Source organism: Ceratotherium simum, chromosome 29 (genome assembly GCF_057802395.1).
Source record: "Ceratotherium simum simum isolate JZ-2026a chromosome 29, ASM5780239v1, whole genome shotgun sequence".
In the NCBI taxonomy this organism is placed as follows: domain Eukaryota; kingdom Metazoa; phylum Chordata; class Mammalia; order Perissodactyla; family Rhinocerotidae; genus Ceratotherium; species Ceratotherium simum.
Genome location: NC_141928.1, coordinates 30,596,641 through 30,615,657, shown reverse-complemented (window position 1 = coordinate 30,615,657; position 19,017 = coordinate 30,596,641). Strand labels below are relative to the sequence as shown.

The 19,017-nt window shown below is 38.0% G+C and overlaps 1 pseudogene; it reads right to left on the bottom strand.

The window, feature by feature from the left end:
* Positions 1–1,454: 1,454 nt before the first annotated feature.
* LOC147913246 (WD repeat domain phosphoinositide-interacting protein 3 pseudogene) overlaps positions 1,455–19,017 on the bottom strand; it is a 39,643-nt pseudogene continuing 22,080 nt past the window's right edge.

Here is a 19,017-nt window from a genome sequence, read left to right as displayed (position 1 = left end):
ATGCTCAAGAATGCCCCTAATGGGGCAATTTGGCTCTTTTCTCTTTGCAAGCTAATTAAGCTACTGAGTCTGAACTCTTGATCACGCTGCCAGTGGGAGCCCATTACGGACACCTCGGTTAAGATCAAGACCACGAAGTGCAGAATTATCATATTATGCTCATGCTTTAGTCTCTTTAGTATCTTTGTCATATTTGTTGCAAAACTAAGAATTTGCTGCAATGCTGATTTTAAATGTTTGCAAACTGAAATCAAAAACACAAAATTAAATCTTTGTCAAGAATTTAAGAAAATTAAATATATACCTCAAATAGTCCTGAACAATATAGGGCCCATAAATTATTGTAGTTACCCAATGTTAAAAAAAGAAAAAAGTAATGTGACTTTCATTCCCAAAATCTTAGTGTTTAGCTCTTCTTATAAATGTTGGGGAGAGAAAAAGGTGGTGAGAAAGGTAAGTAGAAATTACAGACTGACTAAGGCATTATGCTCAACATCAACAGAAATCACCAGAAGGTTCTCTCTCGGGTATCGCTTTATTGAAAGAGATGTTGAATATTTTCCTTCAAATACTCTAAATTAAATGACTAATGTTTAAAGTCTATGCATTACTTTGTTCCCTACACGTAACAGAGAAATTTAGTTTTAACCCTGAAGAAAGCTGACTCTCCTCATTTGGGAGACCCAGTCGCCCTCCCTGGGAAGACTGGCTTCTCCTGTCAGGGACACCACAAAGCGACCCCGCTCATTGGGTGGTCTGGTGTTTTGCATCTGTTCTAACTGCTCCAGCACAGAAGCAGGGGATGGCAGCAGGCAGCACGTGTGCACACATAGCCAAACAATGTTACAGGCACGGAAAAGATAACGACATTGAATTTATACAAGGGGAAATGTCCTCATTATGTTTTCTAGCATAGTTGTGTCTTTTTTCTTCATGTTCAGACTGGGGAAGGAATTTTTCTAAGGCAGTCTGCTGGTATTATTCTATTTAAATCTTGTTATACTGTAAGAACAAACATTTGCACATTTGTTCCCTTCTTCATTGTAGACTCAGTAAAAATGATGGGATCTCTTGCCAAAAATAAATTTCAACTTGTTCATCCTTTTCTCAATCTAGTTCCTAGGATTGTATGGAGTCCCTCCAAATTTTAGATGTAAAGGATGCAGTGGAACCTCTAAAGCTAAACTTCACAGTTGAACTAAAAGATAACAACCCAATAGTGAGGCACGGTTTGTTCAAAGCCACTGAAGTATCTACATAGGCCTTGGCAATTATTCTTTTCTTCTAATATCGGAAGAAGGAAGGCTTCCTTAGGAAAGCAAATGACCACATATGGCTTCAAGGCCAAGGGTCATCAGGGCAGTCCCTCCGACTCTGTTACCCACAAGGTCCTCAGCGTGCGAGCACCAGCCCCAGAGGAGTCTGAGGGGCCCACTCAGTGCTCAATGGGGCGGTCAGCATGGGTGTTGATGGCACACACTTGTGAAGAACCACAGCTTGTCACTGGTCATTTCTAGAAACTGCCCATAGACATCCTGGGTGCACTCCTTGAAGATGAATAGGAATGTGTATAGTAGCTGCCTTCTGTATAAATTGAAATGACAGCGTTTGACTCTGTACCAAGAGCACAAATGCATGAGAACCCAGGGGAACCTGAAATTTGGGAAAACTCCATCTGGAACTAAAGAATTTCATAAGAAAATTGGCTGAGGCCAAACTAGACTGTTTATTCCTATTTTGGATCTTTGGCAGCAAAAATGCACACTGTGCCATGGTCATTAGATACACAGAGGAGGGAAGCATCCTGACTGAAGTTAATGCAATAAATATTTGCTGCTTGAGATCCTCTTCGTAGTTCCTGGGAAGAAGTAGCAAATATTCTTATGAGTCCCTTTTTCAGATTGCAATTTTGCTCCTACATGTTGAAAGCAATGCACCTCAGGACACCCTATCACGACATAAGACACAAAGGCTTTTTGGGTTATAGCAGGTTTCAAAGACATGCAACTGAGGGGGATTGTGTGTGCATGTAAACACCTTAATCCTGGGGTCCAAAACAACCACAATTCTATCTCACTTCAATTTGACCTCCTTTACCTCTGTAGGAAATTCTATTCAATAACAGTCTTCTTTTTCAGATCATTCAAGATTATCATTTTATTGGGAGAGTATTTGGGCTTTTTTCCATTACCAACTAAAGCTAAACAGTTGTAGCAAAATGCTGCTCTGGGAGACCTGGAAGTAGGACCAGGGTGACTGGGCGTCCAAAGCGAGTGTACACACGGGAGCCCTCCAAGTGCCTAGTGCAGCCACCCAGCAACACGGGCAGGGCAGGGCTACATGTTTTTTATTACTATTGTCTTTACTTTATATGTTAGAAAATGTAATGTTATTGACATATAAATTCTTTTGAAATTAAGATGGTTTGGTTCAAGGGAATTCCAGTGGGATTTCTGAGACTGTGTCAGAATGATCATCAAGGTCACCTGAAAGATCAGTTGTTTGAGACCAATGAAGAGAATATTCAAAAGACACAACATAGGGGTATTTGCTGTACACAGTAAAAAAAAATGCTTCATATGAAGCAGCAATAGTTGGTACGATGTGATACCAGCTTAGGAAGAGACAGACAATGGAAACAATAGAAAGTCAAGAGACAGACCTATGTAAATATAAATAATTTAGAATACAATAAAGGTGTCACTTGAGATCTGTGGAGAAAGACTGAATAACTAATAAATGTCACTAATAGAACAAAATGCTAATTGTTGCACCAAAATAACTTCTAGATTGTGGAAAGATTTTAATATTTCTTTAAAAACCCACAAAAGTGTTTTCAGAAAGAACTTCCTAAGCAAATATGTCACTAAATTCAGAAACAATAGAGAGAGGTGACAGATTTGACTGGGAAAAGAATACTCAGAATCAAAATTTAATGAAAAAGAAAGGGAGAAAAATCTTTTTTTTGTAATAGTCATAATATACGTAAAAGTTTCCTGAAATCCAATAAGACAGAGATGAAAAAATAGAGAAATGAGACTATTACAAAGACGATATACAGGGCCGGCCCCGTGGCTTAGTGGTTAAGTGCGCGCGCTCCGCTACTGGCGGCCCGGGTTCAGATCCTGGGCGCACACCGATGCACTGCTTCTCCGGCCACGCTGAGGCCGCATTCCACATACAGCAGCTAGAAGGATGTGCAGCTATGACATACAACTATCTACTGGGGCTTTGGGGGAAAAATAAATAAATAAAAATTTTAAAAAAAAGATATATAAATGGTCATAAAGGAAGAAAATCTTTGCACATATATGACAAAGATTTAATAGTCATAATATATATAAAATTTTTCTACAATTTAGTAAGAAAAGGAAGAAGAATTAATATATCACAAAGAAAATATATAAACGGTCACATAAAAATTTCAACCTCAGTAGCAGAAAAACAATTGCAAATAAACAAGTTTTCACTTATCAAACTGAGCAAAGATTTTAAGGAATAGTAATAACTAGTGTTTTTGTGGGCGTTGTCTTAGTCTGTTCAGGCTGCTATAATAAAAATATCATTAAGTGGGTGGTTTCAACTACAAACATTTATTTCTCACAGTTCTAGAGGCTGGGAAGTCCAAGATCAAGTTGCTGGCAGACAGTGTCTGATGAGGACCTGCTAACTTGAGGACCTGAGTTATAGACGGCCATCTGCTTGCTGTGTCCTTACATGTCATAAGGGGCAAGGGAGCTATCTGGGGTCTCTTTTATAAGGGTACTCACTAATCTCATTTATGAGGGCTCCACCTACTTGACCTAATCACCTCCCAAAGACCCCACCTCCAATTACCACGTGGGTGATTAGGTTTCAACATATGAATTTGGGGGGGATATAAACATTCAGTCTTAGCACATCAGGTAAAGAACCACAACCAGCCAAGCTGAAGGCAAAGGGAATACAAAATGGATAGTGAAAGAAGGTGGTTATTTATATAAGTTACAGCCGTGTGACCAGTTACAGAACTGAAGACTGTAATTGTCTTAAATATTCTTCCTCATTTTGTTATGAATGCTTATGTGTGTGTATCAAATACCTTTTTTCCTATAATTCCCTTATCATGTAATATAAGATAAATGTATTGACTTTTTATCATAGTATTTAGGTATTGTTAATTTTTCATCATAGTATTTAAGTTAAACAGTATCAAGGAGAAGAGTGAACATTATCCAAGGTCTTTGTGTCCTCTTCTGGGGAAAAGGTTAGTGGGTTTTTGGTTGTATGCAGGATAGTTATCATGTTAGGTGAAATCATAACCTTGTTATTGGTTTTATTTGGAGATTAAGTATGGTTTAATGAAATGGATATAAGTGCCAAGTTGAGAAGGGGTGAAGTTGCGATGTTAAGTATTTTTTGTTTTGTTTTTTGTTTATATTGAGGTATCATTGACTTAAAACATTATATAGTTAACATCCATCTGTTGCCATATTTAGTCATAAATTTTTTTTCTTGTGGTAAGAATTTTTAAGATTACTGTCTTAGCAACTTTCAAATATGCGATACAATATTATTAACTATAGTTGTCATGCTATAGATTACATCCCTGTGACTTACTTATTTTATAACTGGAAGTTTGTACCTTTTGACTCCCTTCACCCATTTTGCCCACTCTCCACCTCTGGCAATCACCAATCTGTTCTCTTTATCTCTGAGCTTTGTTTTTTCTTTTTTTTTTGGATTCCACATATAAATGAGATCATATGGTATTTGTCTTTCTCTGTCTGGCTTATTTCACTCAGCATAATACTCTTTGGTCCATCCATGTTGTCACAAATGGCAAGATTTCATCTTTTTTTATGGCTGGGTAGCATCTTTATCCATTCATTTGTTGATGCACACTTAGGTTGTTTCTATATCTTGGCTATTGTAACTAGTGGTGCAATGAACATGGGGGTGCATATGTCTTTCTGAGTTTATGTTTTTGTTTTCTTTGGATAAATATTCAGAAATGAAATTGCTGGATCATATGGTGTTCTATTTTTAATTTTTTGAGGAACCTCCATCCTGTTTTCCATAATGGCTGTATCAATTTACTTTCCCACCTACAGTGTGCAAAGGTTCCCTTTTCTCCACATCCTTGCCACTTGTTATTTCTTGTCTTTTTGATAATTGGCATTCTAATAGGTGTGAGGTGCTATCTCATTGTGGTTTTGATTTGGATTTTCCTGATGATTAGGGATGTTGAGTATCTTTTCACGTACCTGTTGGCCTTCTGCATGTCTTCTTCGGAAAAATGTCTATTCAGATGCTCTGCCCATTTTTTTAATCAGATTATTTTTTTGCTATTGAGTTGTATGAATTCTTTATATATTTTAGGTATTAACCCCTTATCAGATATATGATTTGCAAATATTTTCTCATTCAGGTAGGTTGCCTTTTCATTTTGTTGATAATTTCCTTCGCTGTGCAGAAGCTTTTCAGTTTGATGTAGTCCCACTTGTTTATTTTTGCTTTTGTTGCCTTTGCTTTTGGCGTCAAATCCAAAAAATCATTGCCAAGACAGATTTCAAGGAGCTTACAGCCCATGTTTTCTTCTAATTTTTTGGTTTCGGGTCTTACATTGAAGTTTTTAATCCATTTTGAGTTAATTTTGATGTATGGTGTAAGATAGTGGTCCTGTTTCATTCTTTTGTGTGGGGCTGTCCAGTTTTCCCAACACCATTTATTGAAGAGACTGTCCTTTCTTCGTTGAATATTCTTGGTTCCTTTGTAGTAAATTAATGGACTATATACTTGTGGGTTTGTTTCTGGGGTCTCTATTCTACTCCATACTGTTTTGATTACTATAGCTTTGTAACATAGTTTGAACTCAGAGAGCTCAAATTTTGATTTCTTCAGCTTTGTTCTTCTTTCTCAAGATTGCTTTGGCTATTAGGGGTCTTTTGTGGCTCCATACCAATTTTAGGTTTGCTTGTTCTATTTCTGTGAAAAATGCCATTGGAATTTTGATAGAGATGGCATTGAATCTGTAGATTGCTTTGGGTAGTATAGACATTTTAACAATATTAATTCTTCCAATCCATGAGCACAGAAGATCTTTCCATTTATTTGTGTCTTCTTAAATTTCTTTCATCAATGTCTTATAGTTTTCAGTGTACAGGTCTTTCATCTCCTTAGTCAAAGTTATTCCTATGTATTTTATTCATTTTGATCCCATTGTAAATGGGATTGTTTTCTTAATCTCTCTTTTTGCTAGTTCATTATTAGTGTATAGAACTGCAACATATTTCTGTGCATTGATGTTGTATCCTGTAACTTTATTGAATTCATTTATTAGTTTTAACATTCTTTTGGTGGAGTCTTTAGGGTTTTCTATATATAATTTCATGTCATCTGTAAATAGAGACAGTTTTACTTCTTCCTTTCCAATTTGGATGCCTTTTCTTTCTTTCTTTTTTTTGCCTAATTTTTATGGCTAGGACTTCCAATACTATATTGAATAAAAGAGGTAAGAGTGGGTGTGATAGTTAAGTTTCATCTCAACTTGAGTGGATCAGGGGATGCCCAGATATCTGAGTAAACGTTATTTCTGGGTGTGTCTGTGAGGGTGTTTCTGGATTAGCATTTGAATTGTGGATTCCTTAAAGTAGATTGCGGTCCCCAATATGGGTGGGCATCATCTAATCCAGGGAAAGCCTGAATAGGACAAAAAGGCAGAAGAAGGAGGAATTGGGATATTTCATCCCTTCTCTTTCCCTGAGACTGGGATTTATATCAGGTCCCCAGGTTCTTAGGCTTTCCATTCAGACTGAATTATACCACCGGCTTTCCTGGGTCTCTAGCTTGTAGATGGCAGATTGTGGGACTTCTCAGTCTCCATAATTGTGTAAGCCAATTCCTCATAGTAAATCTCCTTTTATATCCTATTGGTTCTGTTTCTCTGGAGAACCCTAACTAATACAGACACCATAAATAGTCACTCTCTTGCACTGCTAGTAAATTGGTACAGCCTTTCTGGAAGGGAATTTGGGAGTGTGCTTCAAAAGCTGTAAAAATAGCCTTGCTTTTTGAGATCACAGTTCTACACCAAGGAAGTTATCCAATAGAAATATCTATGGGTGAATTTACAGATTTCTTCACACAAATGGACATTTCAATGTAATTTAGAAAACTAAAAAACTGAACACAGCGTAAATATCTAATCATTGGGGATTTGTCAAACCTACACTATTAAGGCTATTTTTTGACAGAGAAGAGTACTCTTGTATTAGTCTTATATAACACAAAGTTATAAAACAAAATGTACTTATGATCGCATTTTCATACATAATTTTCTGACACAAATCTGTATTCCTACAGAGAATGGAGTTCTGTTTAAAGTCAAAGGTGTGAAAGGGGAGAGAGTAATGGTGGGATTCATCTCAGAAATGAAAGCTGAGTCTATAAACACCACTGGTTCTAATAACGGTCTCCAAAGGAGTTAAGGAATAGTATATTTTAAATGCTACTTTAAAACCTCAGACCTTCTGTCATTTACCCTTTTCAAAAACTGCCTCGCTATTTCCCCGTGATAATCATTCCCTTACTTAACAAATATTTTCTGAGCACCTATTATGTCCCAGGCACTATTTTAGGTGTTAGGGCAAGAGCAGTAAAGAAAACAGAAAAAGTCATTGCTCTCATGTTAGCATATTCAGATTCATAGTAATAGACATAAAACAATTGATATATAATGTGTCAGTGGATGATAAATGCTATAAAAAATAATAAAGCAGAGTGCAGAAATAGAGAATACAGGCTCTTTGATTAGTTGACATTTGAATAAAAACCCAGAGGAAGTGAGGGAGTGGGCTATGCTGAGTTCCAAGGAAAAGAAGAAGCATTGCACGCAGAGATGACAGTAAGGCCAGTGGCTCTGGGTCAGGAGTGTGCTTGGTGGCTCAGGACCAGCAAGGAGTTCAAAGAAGCTGGAATCGAGTTAGGAAAAGAAGAATGTAAGAGGTAAAATAAAAGAGGTAATTTGAGGGCATATAACATAGTGAGATGCAGGTTAATAAGGAAATTCTTAAATTATGAAAACTTATGTCCAAGTTCTACAAGAAAGCAAGGAGCTGAACGGATTTTATACAACTGTCAGCTAGTCTAATGGGAAGGGAATCCTTGAGGGCAGTGACTAGCAACAGGTGAACAAAACAAGGTGAATATTTGAGGTATGAAAAGTATATGGAGGTAGCTTGGGGCTAAGAAGGTGAGGCTAGGGTTTCCTTGAAACCCAAAATGATTCAGAAATAATATGCATGATACGTGTATTTTTAAATGAAAGTTTAGTTTTGACAATATGTTAGAAAATGGATGTTTCTCACTGGGTAACCAAGCATGAAAAATGAATATCCTCCAGCTCACTTTTTCAGTTAGTTTCCTTGTTTTTCTTTCAAGGAATATGCATATAGAGGCTTGCAACGGCTTACTACAGAGAAAGTGAGTAATTTGAATTTCCTCCTGGACTCAGAGATGATCCAGATTATTTGGCAGCTTTACTTCTTCTAGTTTGCATTGCATTTGCATTTTAATACAATGTCAATAGAACAACTATCTTCTTTGAACATTTTATTCCTTTCCTTTACAGAGCAGTTATTCTGATCAGAGGATAAAATAACAAAATAAATTCTCCGATGGAAATCAGACCAACCGATTGAAATAAATTTAAAAAGAAATCCTACCTCAAGATGTATGTGTAATAGAATGAAATGATATACTCTTGCTGTTTCAGAAAAGATGAATGCTGCCTAAACAAGAGATGAAACTTCAAAATATTGGCATTTGAAAAAACACAGAGCTTAACCAAGGGAGGAAAAACTCATATTATATAGATGGACTATGTCCTTTTAACCACTGATGCCTTAAGAAGGTTGTACATTTATTCATTAATTCATAAAATATTATCGTATATATATTCTGTCCCAGGGACTGTGCTGGGCACACGTTAATTCGGTTTAGTAGAGAAGGATGTTGAGTGAACTATATAATAAACGTGATGAAAGAAGTAAGCACACTGGGGTGGGGCGAGTTACTATAGAAACACAGAAAGGACTAGAGAATTGGAAAAAGCTTCTTGAAAGAGATATTGCTTGGGAACTCTGAAAATCAGGATTTGAAGAGTGGTGCAGTAGGAAGATCCTTGGAAATGGGTCAAGGGACCTAGGTTCCGGTATGAACTTGTCCTTTAACTAAAACTTGTGCCTTGAAAGGTGATGGGAAGCACACACAAAGGGAAGAGACAGGAGAAGCAAGGATACTATGAAACCAAAGAATGTTTGACATAAGCTGGGTGGAAGAGACTGAGGGTCTTGAGGAGTATAGCTAGTGCCCTTGACTAGCTCTGTCTAGGGAGCTGATTATCCTGGGTTTCTTGAACTCAAGTGAGGCAGTGCTGGCAACTTTAGTATCTTTCCTTCACGTCCTCTATTGCCTATGGACTTTTTCAACTCCTCTCTAACAATTTCTGAAAACAAGTGTGATCTAATCCACGGAATTTCAATGGGTGTCCCAGAATCTCCTGCAACACAACCACTCAGGGTCCTTGTTAAAAATGCAGGCCCATGGGTCTTACCTCAAGGTTGCTGAATCAGAATATCTGGGGCTGATATTCTGCAGTCAGGACATCTGTACTTTAACACCTTTACTAGGTGATTTGTTTACACCAACTCATTCTGGTCCACCCGTTCCATCCTCCCTGCTATCCAAAGAAACTGGCGCCACATTTGCACCTCCAAACAGGGACATTGTGGGGACTGAAAAAGCATGGCTACAATTCCCAAATTAGTGGATTTTTCACTCCATTGTTTAATTTCCTATTTCTGATCCAACAATTTAAACTTATTTAGTGTTTCCAGAAAGAACACTAGTGGAAAAAGTCTTACGGTAAGTTGTTAAGAAGAAAAGAAGGAACTTAAGTTGTGCATACTTTAATACTTTGATTTTATTTGTGAGCAAAAATATTCAAGGAAAAATACTGAAAGGAAACACAACCAAACATTAGCCATTTTTGTTTTCATGGGGTAAGACTGTTGATTTTATTTATCTTTCTCTTTTCCTGTAGTTTGCACCCTCTAAAATAGGCACATATTTTATAATTAAAAATAATATAATAACTTCATGGGTAAATTGAGTTTCCATGAAGATTTAACAGTCTTTATTGGCTCTGGCCTTCCAGATGGCATGGATGTGCTCAGTGATCTCTGACTTCATTCGATTTCTGAAAATGCCCTTTGATCATCAACCTTTGCTCTACTTTTCCTGAAAAATTAAGTCATCAGAAACCCTGACTCAGGGACACAAAGGGTTTGGAAGGTTTCATTTTGGGGGATGAATAAAAATCACAGGGAGTACATCTGTTCACTTCTAAAACTCTGTAAATCTTTGTGAGAAGTTTTAAAAGCAGGCTTTCAATTCTTGATTCAGGATTTAAAAGTTGATGAGGATAAAAAGAAATTCAGATAGTCTTCTAATATAGAAATAAAGCCAAAATTTTAAAAGATTTTGATTTTCTTTTGGTAATTGTTCTAATTACGTACCAAGTGATTATCTTTTAATTTATTTTTTTTAAATGTTATGTAATATACTCCTATTATACACAATTTAGAAAATAAAAAATATTATACATATTCCCCTTATATAATAATATTATAGTGTATTTTCTACAATCTAAGCATATGACTGTGATCAATTACATATAATTTGGATGCTTGTAATATTTTATAATTTTTTAGCATACATATATTTTATGTTACTAAATAGATTTTAGAAATATCATTAAACCAAAAGATTCCTGATGTTAAAATCATCACCACACTAATTCGTTCAGACTACAAATCTGTTTCAAATCACCTACAATATGCTTTTGGTCTCATGACACTTTTAAATATTCAAGAGGATCTACATTCTAATTTCCATTGTCCTATTATAAAATTAGTCACATCTAGGGGAAGCAGTGATAAGGAGCAGCATAAATTTAAATGAAAAAAATTACTTTCAGTCCTCATGAAGATATCCATCTAATGGATGGAGATTCATGTAAGAGTTCATGACTAAACTATCAACAATCCCAACTTCCTTTTTTTTTTTTTTTTAATTTTTTGTTTATTGCAGTAACATTGGTTTATAACATTGTAAAAATTTCAGGTATACATCATTGTACTTCTATTTGTGCATAGATTACATCATGTTCACCACCAAAATACTAATTACAACCCATCACCACACACATGTACCCAATTATCCCTTTCACCCTCCTCCCTCCCCCCTTCCCCTCTGGTAACCACCAATCCAATCTCTGTCTCTATGTGTTTGTTTATTGTTGTTATTGTTTACTACTTAATGAAGGAAATCATACCATATTTGACCTTCTCCCTCTGACTTATTTCACTTTGCATTATACCCTCAATGTCCATCCATGTTGTCACAAATGGTTGGATTTCATTGTTTCTTATGGCTGATATTCCATTGTGTATATATACCACATCTTCTTTATCCATTCGTCCCTTGATGGGCATTTAGGTTGCTTCCAAGTCTTGGCTATTGTGAAAAACGCTGCAATGAACACAGGGTTGCATGTACCTTTACAAATTGGTGTTTTCAAGTTCTTTGGATAAATACCCAGCAGTGGAATAGCTGGATCATATGGTAGTTCTATCCTTGATTTTTCGAGGAATCTCCATACTGTTTTCCATAGTGGCTGCACCAGTTTGCACTCCCACCAGCAGTGTATGAGAGTTCCCTTCTCTCCACATCCTCTCCAACACATGTTGTTTCCTGTCTTGTTAATTATAGCCATTCTGACAGGCGTGAGGCGATATCTCATTGTAGTATTGATTTACATTTCCCTGATAGTTAGTGATTTTGAACATCGTTTCATGCGTCTGTTGGCCATCTGTATATCTTCTTTGGAGAAACGTCTGTTCAGGTCTTTTGCCCATTTTTTAATTGGGTTGGCAGTTTTTTTGTTGTTGAGATGCATGAGTTCTTTATATATTTTGGAGATTAAGCCCTTATCAGATGTATGGTTTGCAAATATCTTCTCCCAATTGTTAGGTTGTCTTTTCGTTTTGTTGATGGTTTCCTTTGCTGTGCAGAAGCTTTTTAGTTTGATGTAGTCCCATTTGTTTATTTTTTCTATTGTTTCTCTTGCCCAGTCAGACGTGGTGTTCGAAAAGACGTTGCTAAGACCGATGTCGAAGAGCGTACTGCCTATGTTTTCTACTAGAATTTTCACAGTTTCAGGTCTTACATTCAAGTCTTTAATCCATTTGGAGTTAATTTTTGTGTATGGTGTAAGGTAAGAGTCTACTTTCATTTTTTTGCATATGGCTATCCAGTTTTCCCAACACCATTTGTTGAAGAGACTTTCTTTTCCCCATTGTATGTTCTTGGCTCCTTTGTCAAAAATTAGCTGTCCATAGATGTGTGGGTTTATTTCTGGGCTTTCGATTCTATTCCATTGATCTGTGCATCTGTTTTTGTGCCAGTACCATGCTGTTTTGGTTACTATAGCTTTGTAGTATATTTTGAAATCAGGGAGTGTGATACCTCCAGCTTTGTTCTTTTTTCTCAGGATTCCTTTAGCTATTCGGGGTCTTTTGTTGTTCCATATGAATTTTAGGATTCTTTGTTCTATTTCTGTGAAAAATGTTGTTGGAACTTTGATAGGGACTGCATTGAATCTATAGATGGCTTTAGGAAGTATGGACATCTTAACTATATTAATTCTTCCAATCCAAGAGCACAGAATATCTTTCCATTTCTTTGTGTCTTCTTCAATTTCTTTCAGAAATGTTTTATAGTTTTCGGTGTACAGATCTTTCACCTCTTTGGTTAAGTTTATTCCTAGGTATTTTATTCTTTTTGTTGCAGTTGTAAATGGGACGGTATTGTTAATTTCTCTTTCTGCTACTTCGTTGTTTGTGTACAGAAATGCAACTGATTTTTGTATGTTCATTTTGTATCCTGCTACTTTACCATATTCGTTCATTACTTCTAAAAGTTTTCTGATGGATTCCTTAGGGTTTTCTATATATAAAAACCACTACTTCCAGTACTATGTTAAATAGGAGTGGTGACAGTGGGCATCCTTGTCTCGTTCCTGTTCTTAGGGGGATAGCTTTCAGTTTTTCAACATTGAGGATGATATTAGCTGTGGGTTTCTCATATATGGTCTTTATTATGTGGAGATACTTTCCTTCTATACCCATTTTATTCAGAGTTTTTATCATAAATGGATGCTGTATTTTGTCAAATGCTTTCTCTGCATCTGTTGAGATGATCATGTGATTTTTATTCTTCATTTTATTAATGTGGTGTATAATGTTGATTGATTTGCGAATGTTAAACCATCCCTGCATACCTGGAATAAATCCCACTTGATCATGGTGTATAATCTTTTTAATGTATTGTTGTATGCGATTTGCTCGTATTTTGTTGAGGATTTTTGCATCGATGTTCATCAGTGATATTGGCCTGTAATTTTCTTTTTTTGTGTTGTCCTTGTCTGGTTTTGGTATCAGGGTAATGTCAGCTTCATAGACTGAGTTAGGGAGCTTCCCCCCCTCCTCAGTTTTTTGGAAGAGTTTGAGAAGGATAGGTATTAAGTCTTCTTTGAATGTTTGGTAGAATTCACCAGGGAAGCCGTCTTTAATTTTTGGGGAGGTTTGTGATTACTGTTTCGATCTCCTTACTGGTGATTGGTCTATTCAAATTCTCTACTTCTTCTTGATCCAGTTTTGGAAGGCTGTATGATTCTAAGAATTTATCCATTTCTTCCAGATTGTTGAATTTGTTGGCATATAGCTTTTGATAGTATTCTCTTATAATCTTTTGTATTTCTGAGGTGTCTGTTGTAACCTCTCCTCTTTCATTTCTGACTTTACTTATTTGTGCCTTCTCTCTTTTTTTCTTGGTGGGACTAGCTAAAGATTTGTCAATTTTGTTGATCTTTTCAAAGAACCAGAAACCAGCTTGGTTTTATTAATTTTTTCTATTGTTTTTTTGGTCTCTATTTCATTTATTTGTGCTCTGATTTTTATTATTTCCCTTCTTCTACTGATTTTGGGCTTTGTTTGTTCTTCTTTTTCCAGTTCCTTTAGGTGCATTGTTAGATTGTTTATTTGAGATTTTTCTTGTTTGTTGAGATAGGCCTGTATCGCTATAAACTTCCCTCTTAGAACTGCTTTTGCTGTATCCCATAAATTCTGGCATGTCGTCTTTTCATTTTCATTTGTCTCCAGGTATTTTTTGATTTCTTCTTTGATTTCTTCATTAACCCAGTCGTTGTTCAGTAGCATTTTGTTTAATCTCCATGTATTTGTGGCTTTTCTGATTTTCTTCCTATAGTTGATTTCTGGGTTCATACCGTTGTGGTCAGAAAAGATGCTTGGTATTATTTCAATCATCTTAAATTTATGGAGACTTGTTTTGTGGCCTAATATGTGATCAATCCTGGAGATTGTTCCATGTGCATTTGAAAAGAACGTGTATTCTTCTGTTTTTGGATGTAATGCTCTGTATATATCTACTAGGTCCATCTGTTCTAGTGTGTCGTTTAAGGCCAATGTTTCCTTATTGATCTTCTGTTTGGATGATCTCTCCGTTGGTGTAAGTGGAGTGTTAAAGTCCCCTACTATTATTGTGTTACTGTCTATTTCTGTTTATGTCTGTTAATAATTGCTTTATATATTTAGGTGCACCTACATTGGGTGCGTAGATATTTACAAGTGTTATATCTTCTTGTTGGATTGTTCCCTTGATCATTATGTAATGCTCTTTTTGGCTCTTTTTACAGTTTTTGTTTTAAAGTCTATTTTGTCTGATATGAGTACTGCTACCCCAGCTTTCTTTCCATTGCCATTTGCGTGGAGTATCTTTTTCCATCCCTTCACTTTCAGTTTGTGAGTGTCTTTAGGTCTGAAGTGTGTCTCTTGTATGCAGTATATATATGGGTCTTGTTTTTTTATCCAGTCAGCCACCCTATGCCTTTTAATTGGAGCATTTAGTCCATTGACGTTTAAAGTAGCTATTGATAAGTATGTACTTACTGCCATTTTTTAACTTTTTTTTTTTCTCAGTGTTTTAGTAGTCCTTCTCTGTTCCTTCCTTCTTCTATACAGAATTGAAGGTCACTTTAGTTTGACCTCTGTCTGAAAGCTGTACTCTTTAACTCCCCTCTTTCCTCCTTTTACGTTTTTGATATCATATCTAACCTCTTTTTTGTGCATTTGTATCCATTACGTTCTAATCATGGAAATAGATAATTTTTCCCATTTGTGGTCTTCTCTTTTCCCCTTGAATCAGTGCCTTTAACATTTCTTGTAGCACTGGTTTCTTGGTGACAAACTCCTTTAATTTTTGCTTATCTGGGAAAATTTTGATCTCTCCTTCCATTTTGAATGATAACCTTGCTGGGTTGAGTACTCTTGGCTGTAAGTTTTTTCCTTTTAGCACTTTAAATATATCGTGCCATTCTCTTCTAGCCTGTAAGGTTTCTGCAGAGAAGTCAGCTGATAGCCTTATGGGGTTTCCTTTGTATGTAACTTGACCTTCTCTTGCGGCTTTTAGGATTCTCTCTTTATTTTTAATTCTGGACATTTTGATTATGATGTGTCTTGGTGTGGGCCTCTTTGGGTTTATCTTGTTTGGGTCTCTGTGCTTCCTGTACCTGGATGTCTGTTTCCTTCCTTAGGTTAGGGAAGTTTTCATCTATTATTTCTTGAAACAGATTCTCTGCCCCTTTGTCTCGCTCTTCTCCTTCCGGGACACCTATAACACGGATGTTAGTGCGCTTGATGTTGTCCCAGAGGTCCCTTAGACTGTCCTCACTCTTTTTAATTCTTTTCTCTTTTGCCTGTTCAGCTTGGGTAATTTCTTCTAGTCTTTCATCCAGCTCACAGATCCGTTCTTCTGTATCCTCTACTCTGCTTTTGAGTCCCTCTAATGAATTTTTCATTTCCAGTATTGTATTCTTCATTTCTGATTGGTTCTTTTTTATATCTTCCATTTCTTTGTTGACATTCTCACTGAGTTCATCTATTCTTCTCCCCAGATCAGTGAGCATCCTTAATACTCTTAGTTTGAACTCTCTGTCAGGTAGGTTGCTCATTTCTGTTTCACTTAGTTCCTTTTCTGGGGTTTGTCCTGGTCCCTTACTTGGAATGTATTCCTTTGCCTCCTCATTTTGCCTCTTTCCCTGTGCTTGTGTCTACGTATTAGGTAGGTCAGCTACGTCTCCTGCTCTTGGATAGGTGACCTTATGTAAGTGATGCCTTAGGAGGCTTCCCGTGTGCTTCCCTCAGTTCTCAATGTTCCAGGGGTGACCCCTATGTGGGCTACGTGTGTCCTTCTGTTGTGGCCTGTTTTCTCTCCCTGCAGGCGCCCAGGGAGGCTGAGTTATGCTCCTGGCCAGCTGTTGTAATGCTCAGCTGCTTGTAGTTGTTGTGGGTCCTTCAGTCTCTTTATCAGGTGTGGGGAGCCCCAGCACAGTTGGCCGCAAGTTCTAATACCACATTTTTGTTGCAGTATTTCTTTTAAGTGAGCAGGCCCCCAGCGTGGCAGGTTGTTAGGCTCAGGGGCTTACAATTGCTGTAAGCCTCTAGCCTATTAGGTCTCTTGTCAGCTCTCTGAGGATTGCAGCTGGGTGGGGCTGGCCTCAGGCACAGGAGCACCCAATTGTTTCAGGCTTTGGAAGGTGGGGCAAACCTCCTATGTGGGTCTTTGAGAAGCACAAGTCTTCTGCGGCTGAGAAGCCCTGCCGCCCACAGGTCCACACACACAGTCAACACAGTCCTGACCCGTCTGCGTGCCCGGACCTCCCCAAGCGGACCCAGTCTCTCCACGGCGGGAGCCCCACACACTCCGCCACCGCCCCACACTCTCCACCTGCTCCTTGTGCACACCCTGCCCAGCTCAAGTCGGCTCAGTTGCCAGGCTGCAGAGAATCCAGTCACCAATCTATGCAGGCCCACAAGTTGCCTGAGGGCTTGTTGTTGTGTGGGGCCAGTCTCTAGGGTGGGCTGCCTGCCCTGGCTGAGTTGGATTAAATAGGTGCTCTAACGGGTGGGGCAGACCCTGGGCTCACAGGCCTCAGGGAGAACTCAGTCCCTGGAGAGGTCTCACCCCTCACCGAGATGCACTCAGGGCCTATTAGCTGAGTCTCTTGTCACCACAGCACTGTGCACCTTTCTTTCTGGTGATTTTAGGATGCTTTCTGAAATGGGTGAGTTTGCGCGTGGGCCCTTTAGGAGCCAGTTTTAGTTTCTTTGTGAACCGTGTTTTCTGGGGGTCCTCCCCAATGTTTTAGTAGCAGGCACAGTCAGATATTATGCCGCTGGTGTCGATTGTGCTGGGTCCACAAAATGCCCACAGCAGGGGCGCTCCCCGGCTCAGGGCCCCGCGCCTCCAGGGAGGCTGCGTACCTGTGCGCTGCTTCCGGCGGCCGTGAAGCTGGCAGCTTGTGAAGGCGGTGTTTTTCCTCTCCAGAAGGGAGTCTCTGCCTCTTCCACCTCGGTTAAGATTGTCCGTTGTTGCAGGAGTTCCTCTTATCAAGTTTTCAGTTCTGTCTCGGGGCAATTTTTCCACAAGTGGTTGTAAATTGGCTGTGTCCGCGGGAGGAGGTGAGTTCTGAGTCTGCTTATGCCGCCATCTTGACTCCAGAAATCTCCCAACTTCTTAAATAGAAAATTTAACTTGTGATAACAGATAAGTTTGACCAAATTTTTGTGATGGTACTAATTTGAAGATTCTTCCTACTCCCCTTAAGAGCTATAGCCCCTTCAGGTCCTGTATAATGCAGAGAAAATAGCCATCGAGCTTGGAGACTCTTAGAAGACATTTATTGAGCCGAGCATTGAAATATTTCCAGATGGATCTGGACTCTCTGAACATCTGGGTACTGATATATCACCTGGAGACTTCCCTATTTATTCCTCAGTAAATCAGATGGCATGCAAAGCTAGATAAATCCTACACCTGGAGAAAGAGGAAGGCAAAATATTCTGAGATAACTGATACAGTAGGTAACTACTGTTAATACACAAGAAAACTCTGGATAGTGGAAGGCTTTAATAATGCCTGACCTTGGAGACCAGAAATAATAGTCCTAGGAAATTTGAGTCCACTTCTCCTGCTCTTTCAGTAGGGAGCTTATTATAGTTCCCCCAATTTCAGTTAAAACCTCTGTAAGACACTCCCCACATAGTTTTTATATTAGAATTTTTCTTTTCTTTCTTACAGCGACAAGTACTCTTCACATTCAAACTTAAATTTTCCCATATCAATCACTAAGTATTTCATTCTGGGCTTTAGAAAAAGTATAGCTGATTCACAAAACAAGAAGAGTGCAAAGTGGCTCTCTTCCTAACTCTAAATTCAGTTACATTGAGTTGATATCTTGAAATTAGCCGCAGTCAGAGTACCTTAAACCACAGAAAACAGCAAACCTTCTAAATCAGAACCCTCACCCCCAGCACCAGCTGGCTTGTTTGACCAGACCACCACTGTTTGCAGAGCTCTATGTATGGCTAAAGTGGGGCATAGTCTGATAATCATGCACTTGGTGGCCTTGATCTTAACATAGATGTCTTTAATTGGCTCTCACTGGCAGTATGATCTAGAGTCTAGACACAACAGCATAAGCAGCTTGCAAAGAAAAATGAAAGCCAAATTTCCCATGTAGGAGGATTCCAAAGTGACCCAAAGTATAAATCATAGAAAACTCTCCTCCTCCCTTAATTCAAAGGGGAAAGAAGAAGACAAAGATGAAGAATGAAGAGGAAGGAGGAGGGAGTGGAGGAGATGGTGGAAGAGAAAAGAAGGGAAAGAAAGAAAAAATAAGGAGGATGAAAAACGGCTTATCAAAAATCCTGCTTTTTCCACAGTGGCCAAAATGCATGGCCATTATTCATCCTTTGTTTCAGAGGTGCTTTTACTGTGGGTTTTATCTCCCTTTTCTTTTTTTTTTTTAATACCAATATTAGAGTACCCTACAAC